This window comes from Sarcophilus harrisii, chromosome 3, assembly GCF_902635505.1.
Source record: "Sarcophilus harrisii chromosome 3, mSarHar1.11, whole genome shotgun sequence".
NCBI classification, from domain to species: Eukaryota; Metazoa; Chordata; class Mammalia; order Dasyuromorphia; family Dasyuridae; genus Sarcophilus; species Sarcophilus harrisii.
In genome coordinates this window covers 565,204,857-565,225,453 of record NC_045428.1, presented here as the reverse complement: position 1 = coordinate 565,225,453, position 20,597 = coordinate 565,204,857, and the positions used below count along the sequence as shown (strand labels likewise).

The window sequence follows — 20,597 nt, the reverse complement described above, 5'->3', positions numbered from 1 at the left end:
GAAATAAAACACTTAGAACATCTTAAACACCTAAAGGTTCTATGTAAATCCTATTTTTTTAAGGGTAAACAAAACAGAAGAAGAAGGAGTTGAGATCATGCAGGGAGCAAGCACTAGAACCAGACCCAGAACTCACTTGTTCCCAGAGTCCAGCGTGCTTTCTCCCTCTCACTACTTGTCCCTCTTTGTCAGAGGTTGGGGAAGGAGGAAAAGCTTTCCCCTCCAGCCCTTCCAGGCCGGATCTGGCCCCTGGGCTCCCCGGCCCACCATCCTCTGGCCCTAAGCCAGGCTATCTGCCTCCTTCCCTTTTTAGTAATTATGCAAATCTCCTGTCCCAGGCTAAGCAAAGCAGGGGAGGAAGCCTGGGCCTCTTTGGCCCACTCACTCAGAGCTTGACAGAATAAGATAGGCAAATGACAGATTACAGCGGCCCACTCTGGTAAACACAAGTTTAATTACTTTTTGAGAGAGAGGCAGGGGGAAAAATGAAAGAAATTCCCCATGGGCTCTGTCAGGGCAGCAGAGTTAAGTGGGTAGAACACAAAGAGCCAAACGTGGGGGACTCTTAACTGGGGGGTGCAATGGGGGACCCTAAGAGAAAGGGACTGATGGTTCTGTACTGGAGATTCCCCCCCCCCCCGGGCCGTGGCCACCTTCCAGCAGAGCCAGGGAGGTGGCAGCGGAGGGACCGGAAGGCTGCAGCTGTAGCCCGGAGCCCTAAGTGGGGCACAGGCCTCTCTTCCAAAGCCCTGCTATCTAGCCCAACACATAAAAGCAGAGGCTCTCTCTTGGCGTTTGAGATTAACTCACACAATAGAGAAAATCTGATGGAAGTTTTTAAAAAGCTCATTTTTTTTGAAGGGATGTGAACTGAATGCAGAGAAGGAATGACAAATGCAGGGAATTCAGAGAAATTTGGGAAGGTTTGTATGAACTGAAACAGAGCCAAAAACAACCCAATATTCACATGAATTTAAAGATCATCCTAAAGGAAGCTGAACTCCGAGGGAAAAACGCAGTAAAAGGGTTAAGGATTGGATGATGACAATTGTCCCTTCTCCCTCACTTCAAGAAAGGCTTGGGATGGGAACGGGGGTATTGGAGGATTGTTTTTTGCTTTGTTCTCAATTAATTGGTTTTCTTTGTCACAAGAAAAGGTTTCATCAGGCCAGATAGTAAGGAATGGGATGCAGAGACAAAAAGCAATAAGAAAATGTGTGTTTTTAAAATATATATATCGCATGGTATTAAGGAAAGAGAATTATGTTTCATTCTGAGTGCTAAATTTTAGGAAGGACATTGACAAACTAGTGTAGGAGATAAACAAGCACCTAACCTGGAGATGGGAATATCTGACTTCAAATCTGGCCTCAGACACTCATGAGCCATGTGATTCTCAGCAAATCACTTAATCCTAATTTGCCTCAGTTTCCTCTTCTGTAAAATGATCTGGAGAAGGAAATGGCAAGTCACTCCAGGATCTTTGCCAAGTAAACCCCAACTGAGTAATAGACTGACCGGAATATAGAAGATGTATGAGATGAAATAGTAAAGAAGGATGATCAGGCCATGTGAGGATCAGCTGAAGGAACTAGGGACACAGAGTCAAGAGAAAAAATATCAGAGAAAACTGAATAGCTGTCTCACTATTCCAAGAGTGTTCTCTGGCTGTCCCCCATTCCTAGATTGTTCTCCCTCCTCTGATCCAACTCCTAACTCACTGGCTTCCTTTATTTTCCAACTAAAATCCCACTTTCAACAGGAAACCTTCCCCACCTCTCAATTTCAGGGCCTTCCCCATTAATTATTTCTTATTTATCCCTTATACAGCTTGTTTGATGTATTTGTTCACCTGTTGTCTGCCCCCTTTGGATTGTAAGCTCCTTAAGGGCAGAGACTATCTTTTGCTTTTGCCTCCACGGCACTTCACATAGTGCCAGGGCACATGATGGCTACCTTAATAAATAAATATTAATTGATTTATTCATCAATAAATATTGACCAATTTGAAGGGTTATTTGAAGAAGGTGGAGAAAGGAGCATTTAACTTTGCTTTGTTTGGCCCCAGAAGTAGAAGCTTCATGAGTAAAAAAAACAGATTTAGGTTCAATGTCAGGAAAAAATACCCACCAATTAGAGTTCTCTGTAACTGGAATGATTTGGATCCAGAGTTTCTGTTTCACCCCTCACTGGGGGGTCTTCAAATAGTTGGGTTTTTTCTAAGGCAATTGGAGTTAAATGATCCCTAGGGTCACACAGCCAGGAAGTGTTAAGTGTCTGAGACCACATTTGAACCCAGGTCCTCCTGACTTAGGGCTGGTGCTCTAACCACTGCACCATTTAGCTGCCACAGGAGATCTTTAAGCAAAAACTTAACCAAAGACTTTCCAGGGTGACTTTGATTTGGAAGAGAGGGATTAGGGGAGGTTCTTTTTAGCATATGGTTTGGACTCTGGAGCTCCCTTCCAAGTCTAAGATTCTATGCTTCAGTAGGACCTTACGGGAACAATTAAGGTGACACCATTGCACTGGGTGTGGAATCAAGAAAATTCATCTTTCTGAGTTCAAGTCTGACCTCAGACACTTACTAGTTGTGTGACCCTACACAAGTCATTTCACTCTATTTGTCTCGGTTTCTTCATCTGTAAAATGAGCTGGAGAAGGAAATGGCCGACCACTGCAGCATCTTGTTAAGAAAACACTAAATGGGATCATGAATTCAGATGGGACTGGATTAAATAAGGACCTTACAATCTAACAGACACTTAAAACCTGGAACAGGTTGAAGACAAATCATCAGCATTTTAACTATTCCTATTTAGGTAAGACTGTGCTCCATGGCCTCTGAGAACTCTTCCAAAGTCCTGGGACATTGCTCCATCCCCATGGAAAGCTAGAGAAAGGTTCTTTCTGCAGGTTTTCTGAACAGGGATGTACCAGAGTGAGCTTGAAACCAGATCACTAGGCCCCATTGTTACAATTTCATTGTGAATATTTATGCCTCAGAAGTTAGAAAATAATATAAATCAATTTATTGTCTAGATTTAAGAAAGTAGTGGTTGAAAAGTTTACAATGCAGATTAAACTTAAAAGTTATGTCTTGCACACTTTTTTGGAGCTCTACTTACGAGCCTACACTGTTTCTGACTGGTTGCTCTCTGACTTGCCCTAGACTGCACCTGTGACAACTGCCCCTAGAAGACTTTGTGAGAATGCTCCAATGGTCCGTGGTACTTCTCCCAGGCTCATCGTGGCTCTATTGAGAATAACCAGTTGAGCATAGCAAGTAGACAGCTTAGCTCTCATCCAGTGAATACAGTTACAAGGTCATGCTAGAAACACCTTTCAATGGCAAGAGCTGGGAGGGCCCTTAGAACCAGGAGGTCAGAGCTGGGAGGACCCTTAGAACCCAGGAGGTCGGAGCTGGGCGGGCCCTTAGAATCCAGGAGGTCAGAGCTGGGAGGGCCCTTAGAGCCCAGGAGATCAGAGCTGGGAGGGCCCTTAGAATCCAGGAGGTCAGAGCTGGGAGGGCCCTTAGAACCTAGGGTGTCAGAGCTGGGAGGGCCCTTATAATATAGGAGGTCAAAGTTGGGAAGGCCTTTAGGGTTCAAATCTTGCTTCAGACACAAAATATCTGTATAATTTTAGGCAAATCACTTAAAATCTCTTTTTTCCCAGTTTTAAAACCTGTAAGATAGGTTGGGAGAGGTAGTTGGATTTAATGTCTTCTGATGAGTCAGTCAATCATTCAGTACTTCTTAAGAACCTGCTCCTGTGCCATGTACTGTGTTCTTATTGACAGCAGCTGGAAAAATTGTCTTCTCCCTCCCTTGGTCCTTAGGGCTGGGCACTGACTTACTTTCAGAAGTGTCATTTTAAGTCTTTGAGAGTCATGTCAGCAATGGGAGGCAGCTCATTATAGTTGATGGTGCTGGGCAGGGGAGCTGGGTTTGGTCCTGCTTCAGATGCTTGCTCCCTAGCATCCTCTGCCACCCTCCATGCTAAGATTTGTCCAGGAGGGCTGGGGGGACTAGGGATGGAGGAGGGGGAGGGAGACAGCAGGCCCAGAGCTGTGAAAAGACCTGAAGCTTTGAAAAACCTGGAGAGGGAGAGAGAGAGAGAGAGAGAGAGAGAGAGAGAGAGAGAGACAGAGAGACAGAGAGAGAGACAGAGAGAGAGGTTGTGAAAATCAAAACAGTTGTGGAAAGATGACACCTTGGTACAGACTCCCAGAAAAGGAGGAGGAAACTTCCATTCCCCTAATGCCTTCCTCTTGCTTTTCAGAGCCACAGGAATTTATTTTGTCTTAGGTTGACATGCTACCATGAAAGCAGAAAACCATCAGGGGGGAGTGACAGACACGGGGAACGATTCTCAAATCCTCTTCTGGGCTGGATCTCAGCAGTGACTGCAGGGGCAGTGAAAGGTGGAGGGGGTCACCTAATCAGAGACCTAGAATGGAGTCGCAGCCCTGACATTTCCTGACTGCTCACATTCCAGTTCTGAGCAGAGAAGCCTTTCTAGAAAAGGAAGTGACATGTTCAAGAACCCATCTAGGAAGCCTAGTTCCACCCTCCCAGGTCTGATCTCCTGTGTTCTAAGGGCCCTCCCAGCTCTGACATCCTGGGTTCTAAGGGCCCTCCCAGCTCTGACATCCTGGGTTCTATGGGCCCTCCTGGCTCTAACATCCTGGATTCTAAGGTTCTCTCAGTTCTGATAATCTGGGCTCTAAGGGGCCTCATGGGTCCACTCTATGTTCTTTTCTATCCTAAGCACTCTCTCAGTTTCCCCATTCTACATTATAAAATTTCTTCATGTTTTCACATTCTATGATTCTATCAGTCTCAGCTAACACAATAGTCAATTTTGGTCAACTGCTTGGTTTTTTTCTGTCATTCTTTGTTATGGGGGAAGCTCTCGTGGTAGGGTATAGAAGAGATATAGTTGGAAACCAAGGTAACAAAAACAAAATATATCAATAAAGTCTAAAAGCCATGGCACGTTTCTATGATTCTCTATAGATAAAGATTTTATCCATATATTCAGTCATTTTCAGTTGTGTCCAACTCTTTATGACCCCATTTGATCTTTTCTTGACAAAGACATCGCCGTTTCCTTTTTCAGTTCATTTGACAGATGAGGAAACTGGGGTAAGCAGGATTAAGTGACTTGCTCAGGGTCACACAGCTAGCAAATAAATGAGACCAGATTTCAGGTAAGGAAGATGAATCTTCCTGACCCCAATCCCTGCACCCTATCCCCTGAGCCACCTACCTGCCCCTGAATTATAGATCCACAGAATCTCAAAGTCACAAGGGAGCCTAGAGACGAGCTAGTCCAATCCAGACCTGATCAAGGTGTTCCTCCATCACACACTCAAGAAATGGTCAGGCAGCCTTTGCCTAAAGAGTTTTCTATGAAAGGGGAGCTCACTGACCATAAGGCAGCCCCCTCAGCTTCTGAATCACTCTAATTATCAGGAGATTTTTTCTCAGCATTAAGCCTAAATCCACCATTACTTTTGGTTGTGCCCTCTGGGGCCATGCAAAGCAAATCTGATACTTCTTCCCTGTGACAACTTTTCAGAGACTTGAGGATAGAGACCCAATTAGTGGAACAGCAAATAGCTGGGAAAATAAGCCAGGAGTTGTCTCCACAATACCTTTGTCGGGTCACTGGATGCAGCCAGGCTCCCCATTTTTCCTAGAAGGAGGCCCTCTTGCTTCCTTGCCCTGAGTGACATACAACTTACCTGAAGATTCCCCAGTCTTGAGTTATCCCTTGCCAAGTGTTGAACACCCACATATCCCCTTGTCTCTTATTCTAACATCAAGGCCACATGGAACTTCCCTGTTACTCTTAGAACCATTATACTCCTGGACAGAGTCATATGTGGTCTTTCTTAGGCCATCACTGCATGTTGATCCACGGAACCACTGAACACACATCCACATGAATAATCTCTTAACTTAAATCCAACGGCATTTTCTCAGTCCTCCTTTTCCTTAACTCTACAGGTTATTTTTTAAATACTAATGACTACCCCACCTCCTGAAGACTCTTCCATTGACTGCTCTCTCATTGGACCACCTTCTGATTCTCCTTTGGTCTTATCATCCACATCCCATTCCAGAATATATATATATATATATATATATATATATATATATACACATATTATATATATATATATATATATTAATTTTTAAAAAGGGGGGAGAAGAGAACAGTGATTTCAAATGCTAGGGAAAATTCTACAATAGATAATCCAAGAGATGGTTAGAGAGTGAACATCTCGAAAGGGAAACAGTGCTAATAAAGAGTCAACAGGACTTTAATTAGAACAGATCTTGCCAGAATAGACTCATTTCTCTTTCTTGACAAGGTTACTAAACTCAAAGCTGAGAAGCAGGTTGTGGCTATGGTTATATAGATTTTAAAAGAGCAATAGATTGTGTGTCACGCTGTTCTTATACAGGTAGGGAGATATGAACTAGATAACAATACAATTAAATGGATTCTGAGCTGGTTGGATAGCTAGATTCAAAGAATAGTTAGAAATGGTTCATGGTCAGTGGGACAGGAGGTCCCTAGTAAAGTACCTCGGGGAACTGTAAGTGACTTGGATTGGAAGTATACAAGGCATTCTCATCAAATTTATAGATGACACAATGCTAGAGCAGCTGGGGGCAGCCAGATGGCACAGTGGTTAGAGCCCTGGCCCTGGAATCAAGAGGATCTGGATTTAAATCTTATTTCAGGCACAGGCACTTACTAGTTGTGTGATCCTGGGCAAGACACTTAATTAATCCTGTTTGCCTCGATTTCCACATCTACAAAATGAACTGGAGAAAGAAATAGAAGATCACTCCTGTATCTAAGTACATTCCAAAGCAGGTCAGAGAGTTGGGCCCCATTGAAATAATTCAGCAACAACAATAACAAAGCTTGGGATTTGGGTGGAGAAAGATAGATAAAAGAGGAGAGAATAGAGCACATCAAGTACCATCTCTCTCTATCCTCTCTGATGAGAGCCTTGCCTCATATTTCAAGGAAAAAATTGGGGTCATTTGCCTCTTCTCCCCCTCCTCCTGATCTTCCATTCCTCTTTTCTCATTTCCCATCATCTCCTCTTTCACTGTCTCCAGTGATCAAGTCAATGGCTTTTCTCCCTAGACTTCTCCACTCCCATTTCCTCCACCATTTTGACATCCCTACACCCCACCCCCATCATCCCTATCATCTAATGGTCCATTTCTTCCCTAATGGTTCCTTCCTTGCTTCCTACAAAATATGCCCTTGTCTCCTCCATTCAGAAAAACAAACAGCAACAAGCCTACTAGATCCCGCCATGCTCCCCCCAGCTATCATTATTTCTCCTCTCCTTCACAGCTACATTAGTCTAAATCTAAAATCAGTGCTTCCACTTCTCCTCCTCTCAATAATTTCTGAACCCTCTGTAATCCGCGTTCCAGTCTCTTCATTTGACTGAAAATGTTCTCTCCCAAGTTATCAAGGATCTTTTAAATTGCCTCTTTTCAGTCTTTCTCGATCCTCTATTGATCGCCTCTCCCATTCGTGATTCTTTCTCCATTTTCATGATTGCCTTCCCTTGGTTCTTCTCAACCTCTTTAATGGATCTGTTCCCACTGCTTGCCCACTGATCTTGGGTGCCCCCCAAGTCTCGGCCCTGGGCCCTTTTATTCTCTACACTACACTATCTCACCTGATGATCTCATGTATTCAATTAACCTCTTAGTGCTGATTACTCCTGAATCTCTTTATCAGCCTTGGTCTCTCCCAAGCTCCGGTCTCACATCACTAAGTACCAATCAGACATCTTGAACTGTGTGTCTCCTAGGCAGCTCTAAATGGGTGTGTAGGAGGCCAACATTTCAACATATCCAAAGCAGAATTCATTATCTTTCCTGCCAGCCCTTCAAAAGCACCACCATCTCCTAGTCACCAGGCTCGAAATCTCAAAACCCTCCTCAGTCCTCCTTTGTGTTCACCCCATATATCTAATTAGCTGTCAAGCCTTGTCATTTCTTTCTCTACAACCTTTATGCATTTTTCCCTTCTCTTCACTCACAAGGCCCTCATCACCTCTTGCTCAGACTCTTGCTAATTAGTCTCCTTGCCTCAAGTTTCTCTACACCATCCTTCCCACAGCTACTGAAGTAATTTCCGTAAAATGTAGGTCTGATCATGTCATACTCCTCTTCAATAAACTCCAGTGGCTCCCTATTACCTCCAAGATCAAATATAATAAGTAAGTCATGTTTGGCATTTAAAACTTTTTCACCCTTTTTATTTTTCTTTTTATACTACTTTCCACATACCCTTCCTAGGCTGACAGACTAACAGACAGGGATAAATGTAAAACCTTGCACTTGAGTACCAAAAAACCCCTAGTTTTACACATGTAAGATGGATGGAGGAGGCTGGAAGACAGAAAAAAAAACTTGCTAACAATAAGAGTTGTCCCAAAACAGAATGGCCTTCCTTGAGAGACAGCACTAGACGTTCTTAAAGAGGCGATGAAATGAGTTAAGGACCTACTGTGAGCCAGTTTTGGACAAAGGTTAAATAAAACTCATCCCATCTTCATGGTGTTGGAAGCACTTGTCCAGAAGCTGATCTCCTTATTTGATGAAAGCATTTGATCACTTCCCTCTCACATTCTCCAGAAGACCCTATAGCAGTTGGGTACAGAATGATGAAATGGACAAATAAAGATGGTCAATCTGTGCAGATCAGGGATCTATGGTAAAGATTGCCAAAAGGGGAGTTAATTGTAGAACTCGCCTCTATTCTAGCCCTCTCTATTGCCCTCCCTCACAATTTGAATACCCCTTCCCATACCCAATACACTCCTAGACCTTAACCTAGGACTTATTTTCGTTCTTTCACTATCTGGACTATCAGTATACTCAATTTTATGATCAGGGTAAGCATCCTCCAAAGTTCCCCACATAGAAATCTTCCTGGAAGATGGTCTGAAAAGCTCAGAAACCCAAAAGAACAGGATAAGGAGCTCACCTCTGTATACTCATTCAGACTTTCAAATGATAGAAGGAGACCTGAATTAAGGATCAGTGCCTTCAGTTTCATTTCTTCTACTTACTACTGGGTAACCCAGGATAAGGAGAAATTCCACTTTTATGGTCTCACTTTCCAAGGACGGACAATCACAGTTGTCAAACACTCCACTTGCATGTATTCCACAATACTCCCGAGTCAGGGCTGAACCGAATTAAAATGTAATTTGGAAATATTTAAGAAAATTGATTAAAATATAATAAAACATAGAAAATGTTAATTTGTAGTTTTCTAACTCAATATGTGGGTTGCAGGGATGTATGTCTTCTAGTTTAACACTATTGAACTAGATGTTCTCTTAAGATCCTATGTGTTTCTAAAATCCTGTGATCCTATCAAAAATATCCTTTTTTTTATGGAATATTACTGTTCTGTAAGAAATGACCAACAGGATGATTTCAGAAAGGCCTGGAGAGACTTACACGAACTGATGCTAAGTGAAATGAGCAGGACCAGGAGATCATTATATACTTCAACAACAATACTAGATGATGACCAGTCCTGATGGATCAGGCCATCCTCAGCAACGAGATCAACCAAATCATTTCTAATGGAGCAGTAATGAACTGAACTAGCTATACCCAGAAAAAGAACTCTGGGAGATGACTAAAAACCATTACATTGAATTCCCAGTCCCTATATTTATGCACACCTGCATCTTTGATTTCCTTCACAAGCTAATTGTACAATAATTCAGAGTCTGATTCTTTTTGTACAGCAAAATAATGTTTTGGTCATGTATACTTATTGTGTATCTAAGTTATATTTTAATATATTTAACATCTACTGGTCATCCTGCCATTTAGGGGAGGGGGGGGGGTAAGAGGTGAAAAAATTGGAACAAGAGGTTTGGCAATTGTTAATGCTGTAAAGTTACCCATGTATATATCCTGTAAATTAAAGGCTATTAAATTAAAAATATATATATATCCTTTTTTACTTACCTAAATCTTACACATCTTTCTCTAAGATCTTGGCATCTCCTTCTTGCATATGGATGAAAGAAAAGCTATTCTAGGGGGCATCTAGGTGGTGCAGTGGATAGAGTACCAGCCCTGAAGTCAGGAGGACCTGAGTTCAAATTTGGCTTCAGACACTTACTACTTTCTAACTGTATGACCCTGGGCAAGTCACTTAATGCCAACTGCCTCAGGGGGAAAAAAGAAAAGAAAAGCTATCCTAGGGTCAAGAAACCATGTGCTTCTATATCCCATCAAAACCATAACTGAGAAGCCCCCACTTCAGCCAGAGAAGAAAACAGTTCAATGCAAAGTCATTTAAGGAAATAACAAAGCAAAAAAAATAGAAATAAAATATCTCTCCCTACACTCCATAAACCTTGAACAGATTTCATACCATCAGTGGAAAGAACAGATCTGCACAGTAATTTTGCATGAGGGCTTCTATGTAGGGAATGAATGAGGCACATATGTGGAAAGGCAACAATCATCACTGACACTAAAAAGTGATATTGAACTGCTCTCTGTTCCCTATTGAGTGCAATTTTCTGCTATTCCCCTTAAGCATCACATCTTTACTACTACTCCTCAGGATGCTATGTCATTCTTCAGCTCTCACTCTCCTAAGCTTCTCTGCTCTTTGCTGAAGGAGTCATATTTTACTGGTCTTTTTGCTGATGGTAGACAATGCTCCCTGCTTCCAGCTTCTGGGGTGTATCTCTTCAGGATCACTTGTACCTTTTTCATTTCCAATGTACTAGAATATAGAGACTAAAAAGTCTTTCTTTGAAAAAAAGAAGTCAGAAGTTCCTTAGTCACACCAGACACTAGAACCTCTACATGAGTATCTACAGAATAGTATTGTTTTTTTTCTTTTTTTAAACTTTTTATTTTCAAAACATATCTAGAGTTTTCAATATTCACCTTTGCAAAACCTTTTATTCCAATTTTTTCCTCCCTTCTCCCCACCCCCTCCCCTAGATGGCAAGTAATGCAATTTATGTGCAATTCTTCTATATATATTTCCACAATTATGATGCTGCACAAGAAAAATCAGACCAAAATGGGAAAAAATGAGAAAGAAAACAAAATACAAGCAAACTACAACAAAAAAAGTAAAAATGCTATGTTGTGATCCACACTCAGTTCCCACAGTCCTCTCTCTGGACACAGATGGCTCTCTCTATCACAAGATCATTAAAACTGGTCTAAATCACCTCACTGTTGAAAAGATGCACCTCCATTAGATTTGATCATTGTATAATTTTGTTGTTGCCGTGTACAATGTTCTCTTGATTCTACTCACTTCACTCAGCATCAGTTCATGTCAGTCTCCCCAGGCCTCTCTGAAATCATCCTGCTGATCGTTTCTTATCACATAGTATATGAATATTCTATAACATTCATATATATACCATATAAGTTTTTTCTTTTAATTCCTGTATCTTGAGATGAAATAAATCTCTTGTCCCAGGCAGTTATCTGACTTAGAGTTAGAAGTTCCCATACCTTCCCTGTCATGGGATGAAAATCATTTTAGATGATGAAAAAAAGCTAAACAAAGGATGCAAGGTCATTGTTATCTACCTGCCTGGCCCGCTTCCTGTTTTTATTATGTCTATGTCAGCAGTAAAAATAAGACCTGAATTTGATGTTATATATTATCCAGAAACAGACAAACCAACAAACAAAAACATTAACTGAGTCCCTATGCTACAAGAAATAGCTCAGATCCACCAGGAGCTTTCCTGTGATCCTTCTGAATTCAAAAGTTGAAAGAAATATTCCTCAAACATCAGATCCATGTCTTTTAGAGACAGTTTCTAGAGGTAACTGGGTGGAACAGTGGGTAGAATACCAGGTCTGGAATCAGGAAGACCGGAATCCAAATCTGGTCTCTCTAGTTTGTGTGAAACTTAATATTTCTTTGCCTCCATATCCTGATCTGTAAAATAATAACAGAGGGTAGTGGAGAGGGTCAATTATAAAATGCACAGGGCCGGGAATATCGCAAGTGCTATATAAATGTTAATTATTATTAGTTATTATTATTCCAATGCTTATACAATGCAGGGCCAATTTATAAGCACTGAATAAATACTTGTTGACTTGACTTAGCACTCAAGGCCTTCCCTCCCTCTCAGTTCTGTCCAAAAAAAGCTATTCTGGTAAGAGAGACGATTCTTTCCCTAATGAGTTTGAAAGGAGCTGCTGAGGGAAAGAGAAGAATCTGAATTGGAAGTCAGAGCTCATAGATTTGAAACCTGGTTCTCCTCCTTGCCCTCTCCGGGCCTCAGTTTCCACATCTGTACAAGGGGAGGATTAGCCCAGATGATCACAAAAAGGATCCTCTTTGCCTCGGATCCTCTGAACTCATTTCTCTCCCCCTTGGCTCCCGGGATTTAAGAAGCAGCAACCTCTCAGTGCTCCAGGGGGTTCATCTAAACATGATTAAACAGCCATTAGGGCTTCTCGTTCTGAAAATGGAGATTTACAGACTTCCCAAACCTCTATTTAAATGCAAATGTGGCGTTTTTTCGCCTGGAACCATGGAAATGAAGAACACTAAAGACAGTAGCTTGTCTCACACTGTCCCCAGCTCTGCTTGGTTGGACAGCCCCAGCACTGGCATTTAATCTCCCTGCCTGAGTGAAGCTTCAGGGGGTAAGCGCCCATCACAGTCAGCGGAGAGCCAGATTATGAACCTGGGATAATGGAGAGTGGGATGGGGTTTCCACTCCTCTCTCAAACCATCCATCACTCCCCTCCTCTTGCCCAGAACAGGGGGACTGAAGGTACAATCCCCTCCTCCACACACTGAGGAAGGATTTTAGGATCAGAGGGTCAGAGGTGAAAAGGACCCCGGGACATAGAACATTAGAGCTGGAAAGACCTTAGAATGTGGAGTTTTAGAGCTAGAAGGAGCTTTAGAATAGAAAGTGTGGGCAGACTGTCAGGGCTAGAAGGGACCTTAGAATGTGAAATTTTGGAGCTAGAAGGAGTTTCAAAACAAAGGATGTCAGGAAAAAAGGATCTTGGAACATAGAACATCAGACCTGGAAGACACCTTAGAATGTGGAGTTTTAGAGCTAAAAGGAGCTTCAAAAAAAGTTAAGAAAAAAGTATCTTAAGAAACAGAATATCAGGTCTGGAAGGGATCTTAAAGCTGGGAATGTTAAAACTAGAAGGAGCTTTAGAATAGAGTATGTGTGGGGAAAGGAGTTTTAGAACGTTGAATATCAGCGCTGAAAGGGGCCTTAGAACAAGGAAGCCAAAAGGAGCTTTAGAACAGAGAATGTCAGAAAGGAAAGGGTCTTAGAATGTTAGAGCTAGAAGGAGCTATAAAACAAAGAATGTCAGGGAAAAAAAGCATCTTAGAACATAGAGTATCAGAGCTGGAAGGAACCTTGGAATATGAAATATTAGAGCGAAATGGAGCTTTAGAACAGAGAATGTTGGAAAGGAAAGAGTCTTAGAACATGAAATATTAGAACTAGAAGCTTTAGAACAAAAAATCTTAGTGTTGGGAAAGGCAGAATTTTAGAACAGGATTTTAGGGCTAGAAGGGACCTTAGATCATGGAATGTTCGAACTAAAAGGAATATTAGAATAAAGAATGTCAGAAAGAGAAGGGTCTTAGAACATAGAATATCAGGACTGGAAGGCATCTGCGAATATGAGAGTGTTAGAAGTATAAGTGGCCTAAGAGATAAGACACTAAAACCCATATACCGAGCTTTAATTAAGATAGATAATAAGTCGTAGAATGAACCCCATTTCCCTTCTGCCTCCAAATTCAGTACTTCTGTTATGTCAACTTCCAATGGAGATGATGTGATGAAAGGTAAGATGAGTCAGTTTCCAGACTTCTGCATTTGTCTGATATGAAGAAAAAGAACTGTCACTTCTCTGTATTTGTATTTTCCTTTCCATTGTCGTGAGAAGACCACAGCAAAGCCCCCGCAGAATCAACCCGCTCTGGGAGAAAAGTCCCACACAGGATTCATGATCTGCTTTGAGGTACAATGCAGCATACTAGAAAAAACCCAATTCCACAGATACAAGTCCACATAGCAAATAGAATGCCTCCTCCAGGCTATTCTTTTACCTGTGCTTTAAAAAAGAAGCAATCCTATCTCCTATATCTTCTCTTATTCAATTGGAATCCCCAGGTTTTCACCTATCTTCCCATGACATGATTTAGTGCCATCCTAGTTTTCGCCTCTTGCATGAGCAATACTATATCAAGAGTCTCTCCTTAGACACTTCATCTAACTGGTCTTCATTTTTCTCGTCTGTAAAATGGGGATAATAATTTCTGTGCTGCCTATTTTATAGTGTTATTTTGAGAATCCGTTGACAAAATGGATGTGAAAGTGCTTCAGAAAATATAATGCACTAAAAAATTACCTTATGTGTATATACATCCATGGCTCAAAGCTGAAACTCTGGGTGTATATGGTTTAATCTTAGAAACTTCCCAGCAATCATTCTTTTTTTGACTTGTGCCATAGCCGGGGTTTCCCCTGGGAACATCAAGAATTGACTCAGATCTAAGGATCAATGAATGCTCCTCAGCACCCATGTAAGTATCCAGGCTAACAAAGCATTAAATATAAGATCATTAATGATCTTATGTCCTGATATTGTCCAATCTATGTCCCGAAGCCCTTTTCACCTCTGACCCTCTGATCCTAAATGAGCAAAAAAAATCATTAAATACAAGATCATTAAAAATATCACTCCCCAAAAATTCAAAGAAATTTTATCAAAACCTATAAATGATCAATTCAATTTCTCTTCCCTTTTTCCCTTTCTCCACTTCCCCAAGGGCCTATATAATTCTTCAGATTGATAGGACTACCATGAAGTTTCCCTCCCCACTCAAATGTTCTCTGGCAGATATACCTTCCCCAGGGTCCTACACAGTCCTCCTGACTATCTTGGGATTGAGATCCATAAGATAAAAACACCTGGAATCACTAGGAGGCCAATTTCTTTTTCCCCCAGACATATGCTAGTATTGTGGCAGTGAAGAGCAGGGTCCAAGTTTGCCCCTTCCACACCATGACTCTGTTTCTTTCTGATTCTTACCTGTGTTTTGTCCAGAAACTTCCCTACCAGGAGGGCCAGGAGCTAATCCACAGGAACCATGAGCTTGGTCCAGGAACTCTTCCCCGAGGGCTTGGCAACTTGGTCCCCGAAATGCTCTGCTTCCTGGAAATCTACTATTAACTCCCTTTTGGTGCTCATCATGAGCCAGGAATACTTCATGGTTACTTCACTCACATCCCCGGGGCCATGGGGCTCCCTGGATCATAAATCTAGAATTGTAAAGAAACATAAAGAGCGTCGAATCTACTCCCTAAAGGGGATAGACTTAAACCTTCCCAGGATCACACAAACAGCAAAAGGGCAGAACCAAGATTTAAACTATGTCCTTTGCTCTTTTTGCTGGGCCACAACCTACAAGCTGATTGAGCTTCTCCACAGGGAACCAAAGTCTATTAGATTCCCCCCATCTCTTCCTTTTTACAATCTGTTTTCCTTTTTGAAAGTCAAGTTCAAGAGCATGTGAACCATCTCACAATCCATCAATCATCCTTAAGGTGGTATTAAATGAGCAAGGGAAATGCTCAGGGTCAGAGGAGCTCATACTTTATCAAACAGCAAAGCTCATCAAGTGATTAACACCTCATTAAAGACACATTAAAGAGGGATTTCAAGATCAGGCTACACTGCCCCCCCCCAACTCTCCTAAAATGGATCAACAAAAGAACCCGACTTCAAGTCTGGTCAAATCTACCCTGACCCAGTCCCACTTCTCCACTCCAATACAGCCATCCCACCCCTCACTCTGCCCCTGAGCACTTCTAGCCTGGATGGTTGCAACACACCTTCTGGGCCCCTGCATTTTCTCTGGCTGTCCCCTATGTCTGAAATACTCTCCTTCTTTGAATCTAATTTACTCAAAAGTCAAGACTTTGCCTTGTAAGGCCATTGGTCCTCTTCTAGAACAAAGGACAAACAACAAGGCCCCTTCTGTAGCTCCATTTACTGTTTTCCCTGGCTTTCTTCAATTCCCACTGAAAATCTGATCTTCAACAGGAAACACTTTCCAGTCCCTCTTAATTTTAATGCTGGTTTTCTTTCCCTTATTTCTTATTTATATTGCATGTAACTTATTTGTACATTTTTGTTTATTTATTTTTTCCCCTCATGGATTAGTTGAAAGCAAGGACTGCCTTTTGTGGAAGCATCCTCAAGGGCTTAGCACAGTGGAGATGCTCACCAAATATTGATCGACTGACTGACAAAGTCCTTGGCCAATTCACTTTGATTCTTTCCCCCATCCCATGCAATATTCGCAAACTTTCCAAGACACTTTTCCTAAAAGCTAACTTTGTGTTAGTTCCCTGAGAGCAGGAAAGCACAGAAAGATTAATAAAGGATTTTTGACTGACTCACTAAGGTCTGCCCATATCATTCCCCTATGCAAGAAGCATCAATGGCTCCCACTCACCTCTAGCACAAAACTAAAATTCCTCACTAACCCTATCTCCAACCTACCTTCCCAGACTCATCCCCTTCACACTCTACTCCAGCTAAAGGGAGACACTTAGTAGTTGTATAACCCAACAAGTCCAAGTTACCTAGAATGGAGGATTTGCTTCTGGGAGAAGACATTCTGAATTCCCCTTCCACCTCTTCCTCTTTCCATTCCCCAGATGCTCCTGAGAAACTGAGATTTTGATTTGTTTCCTTTTTCCTTTTCAATTCTAGGCAAAGGAAGTAGAGTCCCCAGATCCAGCTGGAACCATACTTTGAGCCAGTATCCTAGTTAGGGTTAGGGGACTCAAATCCACGGGACTTCACTCAGCTCAGAGGAGTTCATACTTTATCAAAGAACAAAGCTTATCAAGTGATTAACACCTCATTAAAGATATATTAAAAAGGGATTTCAAGATCAGGCTATAGCCCCCCCCCCCAACTCTCCTAAAACATATCAAGAAAGGAACCCGACTTCAAGTCTTGTCAAATCTACCTGACCCAATCCCACTTCTCCACTCCAATACAGCCACCCCTCCCCTCACTCTGCCCCTGAGCACTTCTAACCTGGACGGTTGCAATACAACCAGAATTTGAATCTAATTTACTCAAAAGTCAAGACTTTGCCTTGTCAGAATTTGGTGGGACTGGGCTTTATAGAAACTGAATTAAATTGTGGGCCAAATTCCCTTGCCAGAGACAGGGGAGATGTGGGAGGTTAATAATACTCTCAATACCTGGGAGTTCCTGTTGTATGTTTGGGTTATACCTTTGTAAAAGTTAACCTGATTGTTAAACTGCTACGGTTAAATGGATCTGGGGAGTTGGGGATCTCTAAAACTGAAGAAATATAAGCAGTAGGGGCTCAGGCCAAAGGTAAACACCAGACACCCTCAAACCTCCCTTAGAGGGTACCAGAGAACCCTGGGGGAGGGGTGAAATGTAATATACCCAGATGTCAGGGGGGGCACTGGGCACAAGACTAAACAGTGACAGAGGGCAGAAACACAACATACCTTCAGTGAAGGCAAGAAAAGTTCTTGCTGAGTGATTTGTATTCAGGCTCAGTGGTTTTTGTCAAACAACGAGTCCTCTATCCCTGGCAGCATACTCCTCCTCAGTCTGACTCTTAGACTCACCTATCTCCTTAAGACTCATCAATCAATCAATCAACATTTATTAAGCACCTACTATGTTCCAGGCATTATGCCAAGTGATGGAAATACAGAAAGAGTCAAAAGAAGCCTCTCTGCCCTCAAAAAGCTCACAGTCTAATGGAAAAGGCAACAATGCAAACAAATATATAAAGAGAGAGTTATAGATAAAATATATAGGAAATAATTAAGACAGGAATGTCCTGGGATTCAGAGGGATTGAGGAAGACTTCCTGTGGAAGGCAAGATTTTAGTTGGGATTTAAAGGAAGTCAGGAAGGTCAGTACTTAGAATGGAGGACAGAGAGAATTCCAGGCTTGTGGGGATACCAGGGAGAAAGCTTGGAGGTGAGATGGAGGGTTTTGTTCATGGAACAGCCAGGAAGCAGGGTCACTGGATCAAGTACATGGGGGGAAAGATAAGCCTGAAAAGGTAGGAAGGGCTTTGAATGTCAAACAGAGCATTTTGTAGTAGCTTCTGGAAGTGATAAGAAAACCAGCTCTGGTACCATCTCCTAGAAAAGAGCTGAAATATTTATATTCTCTCCTTTTAAAATTAATATTATAATTATTTATCTGCTTAAAGGTTATCTGCTACACACACAGATAAAGACACCAACCCACCAGCAGAATACAAACTTCTTGAGGGTAGGAACTGTTTTTTCCCTGGGTGCCTTGGTATCTCCAGCAGTGAGTAAAATGCTTATACTTATTAAGAACTTGATAAATCCTTATTGAATTGAACTCCCCATATGCACAATAAGTATACTAATACCTGCCTGTCTCATAGGGTTATTATGAGGATCAGACAAGACAAAGTGCCTTAGGGAAGGTAAAGATATCCTTATGAACAAGGAAGAAAAAAAAACCTTTGAGAGAAGCAAAGCACAGTCATTTAAAATAACTCATTTCTTTAGCTGTAAGGTTTTTCTGGTGCTTTCTTCACTGAGACAAGGTAATACCTTATGATTAATTCCATTTCCCAGATAAAAAAATTGAGAATCAGAAAATCTAAGTGACTTGCCCTAGCTAGAATGGGTCAGAGTTGACAAGATCCAAGTTCAAGCTTTTTCAGGATATAAGTCTGCCACATTAAAATTAGAACTGGGACCCAGAGGGGAAAACTAATGAAGGACAAATAAATGGCATCGTGGGTACTGCAGGAGGGTATGAGTTCAAATGTGACCTCAGACACTTAGTAGCTGTGGGACCCTGTGGTGCAAGTCACTATTTGCCTCAAAAAAAATACTTACTGGTTTGGAGTTAATGGATCTGGCTTTGAATCTCACTTCTTCCACGTACTGGCTGCGTAATCCTGGACAAGTCACTTCTCTCTGTTCCTAGAATGGCAGGCCTGGAGTCAGAAAACTCATCTTTCTGAGTTCAGTTCCAACCTCAGACATTTATTTGCTGTTTGATGCTGAGCTCCGATTGATTGTGTGGCTTCAGTTTTAAGGTTCCTTAGCTCCCCAGATTTTTCTAACCTTAGCAGTGAGATTAATTTTCAGAAAGGAATATTTACTTCACAGGTATAACATAAACATGCTTTGTTTAATCCTGTTTGCTTCAGTTTCTTTTTCTGTAAAATAGGTGAAAAAGTAAATGTCAAATCATTCCAAGAAAACCCCACATCAGGTCACCAAAAGTTGGACATGATTGAAACATGACTGAACAACAAAAATTCATTGATTCCACAAACTTTATAAAGTTTCTGCTATCAGTAGAATTTATTAAGAATTTATCAAGTAGAATTTATTAAGCACCTACTCTGTGCTAGTTATTATACTAAGCACTGGAGTTACCAAAAAAAGGGGGGGAAAGATAGCAACTTACAAACAATTATAAATAAAGAGGTATCCAGGAAAAAAATGGGAGACAATCAAATTACAGTTTAATTGAGTAGGATCAGAAAAGGCTTATTTCTTTTTTTCCCCACTTAATATTTTATTTTTTCCCCTTGTATTGTAATAATACAATAAATTTGTTCCCCTTGTAATACATTTATTCCCCTTGTATTGTAATAATACAATAAATATTTATTTTTACATTATATTTAAAGATAGTCTTTGATATTCACTTTTATAAGACTTTGAGTTCTAATTTTTTCTCCCTTCTTCCCACCCTCCTCCTCCCTAAGACAATAAGCAATCTGATATGTTATATATGTATAATCATGTTAAATACATTTCCACATTAGTCATGTTGTAAAAGAAACATCAAACCAAAAGGGAAAAATAATGAGAAAGGAAAAAAGTAAAAATAGTATGCTTCGATCTGTGTTCAGACTCTATGATTCTTTTCCTGGATATGGATAGTATTTTCCATCATGAGTCTTTTAGAATAGTCTTAAATCATTACTTTGCTGAGAAAAGCTAAGTCTGTCATAGCGGATCATCACACAATGTTGCTGTTACTGTGTACAATGTTCTCCTGATTCTGCTCACTTTACTTTGCATCAATTCATCCGTCTTTCCAGGTTTTTTCTGAAATCTGCCTGCTCATCATTTCTTATAGCACAATAGTATTCCATTACATTCATGTACCACAACTTCTTCAGCTATTCCCCAATTGATGGACATTCCCTCAATTTTTCAATTCTTTGCCAGCACAAAAAGAGCTGCTATAAATATTTTTGCACATATGGGTCCTTCTCCCTTTTTTATGATCTCTCACCTAGTAGTTGCATTGCTGGATATGTGCAGTTTGACTGCCCTATATATATAGTTCCAAATTGCTCTCCAGAATGGTGGGACCAGTTCACAACTCTTATCAACTATGTATTAGTGTTCCAATTTCCCCACATTTCCAACATTTGTCATTTTTCTTTTCTGTCG

General features: G+C 41.2%; 1 long non-coding RNA gene across 1 annotated transcript in view; it reads right to left on the bottom strand.

Moving 5' to 3' along the window:
* Positions 1-19,334, bottom strand: part of LOC116422838 — a 49,295-nt gene extending 29,961 nt beyond the window's left edge. Inside the window, exons 1-2 of the long non-coding RNA XR_004233372.1 lie at positions 19,017-19,334; positions 15,156-15,385 (exon numbers count right to left, since the gene is read on the bottom strand). This is a non-coding gene — a long non-coding RNA (uncharacterized LOC116422838). The remainder of the gene's footprint in view (positions 1-15,155; positions 15,386-19,016) is intronic.
* Positions 19,335-20,597: the final 1,263 nt, after the last annotated feature.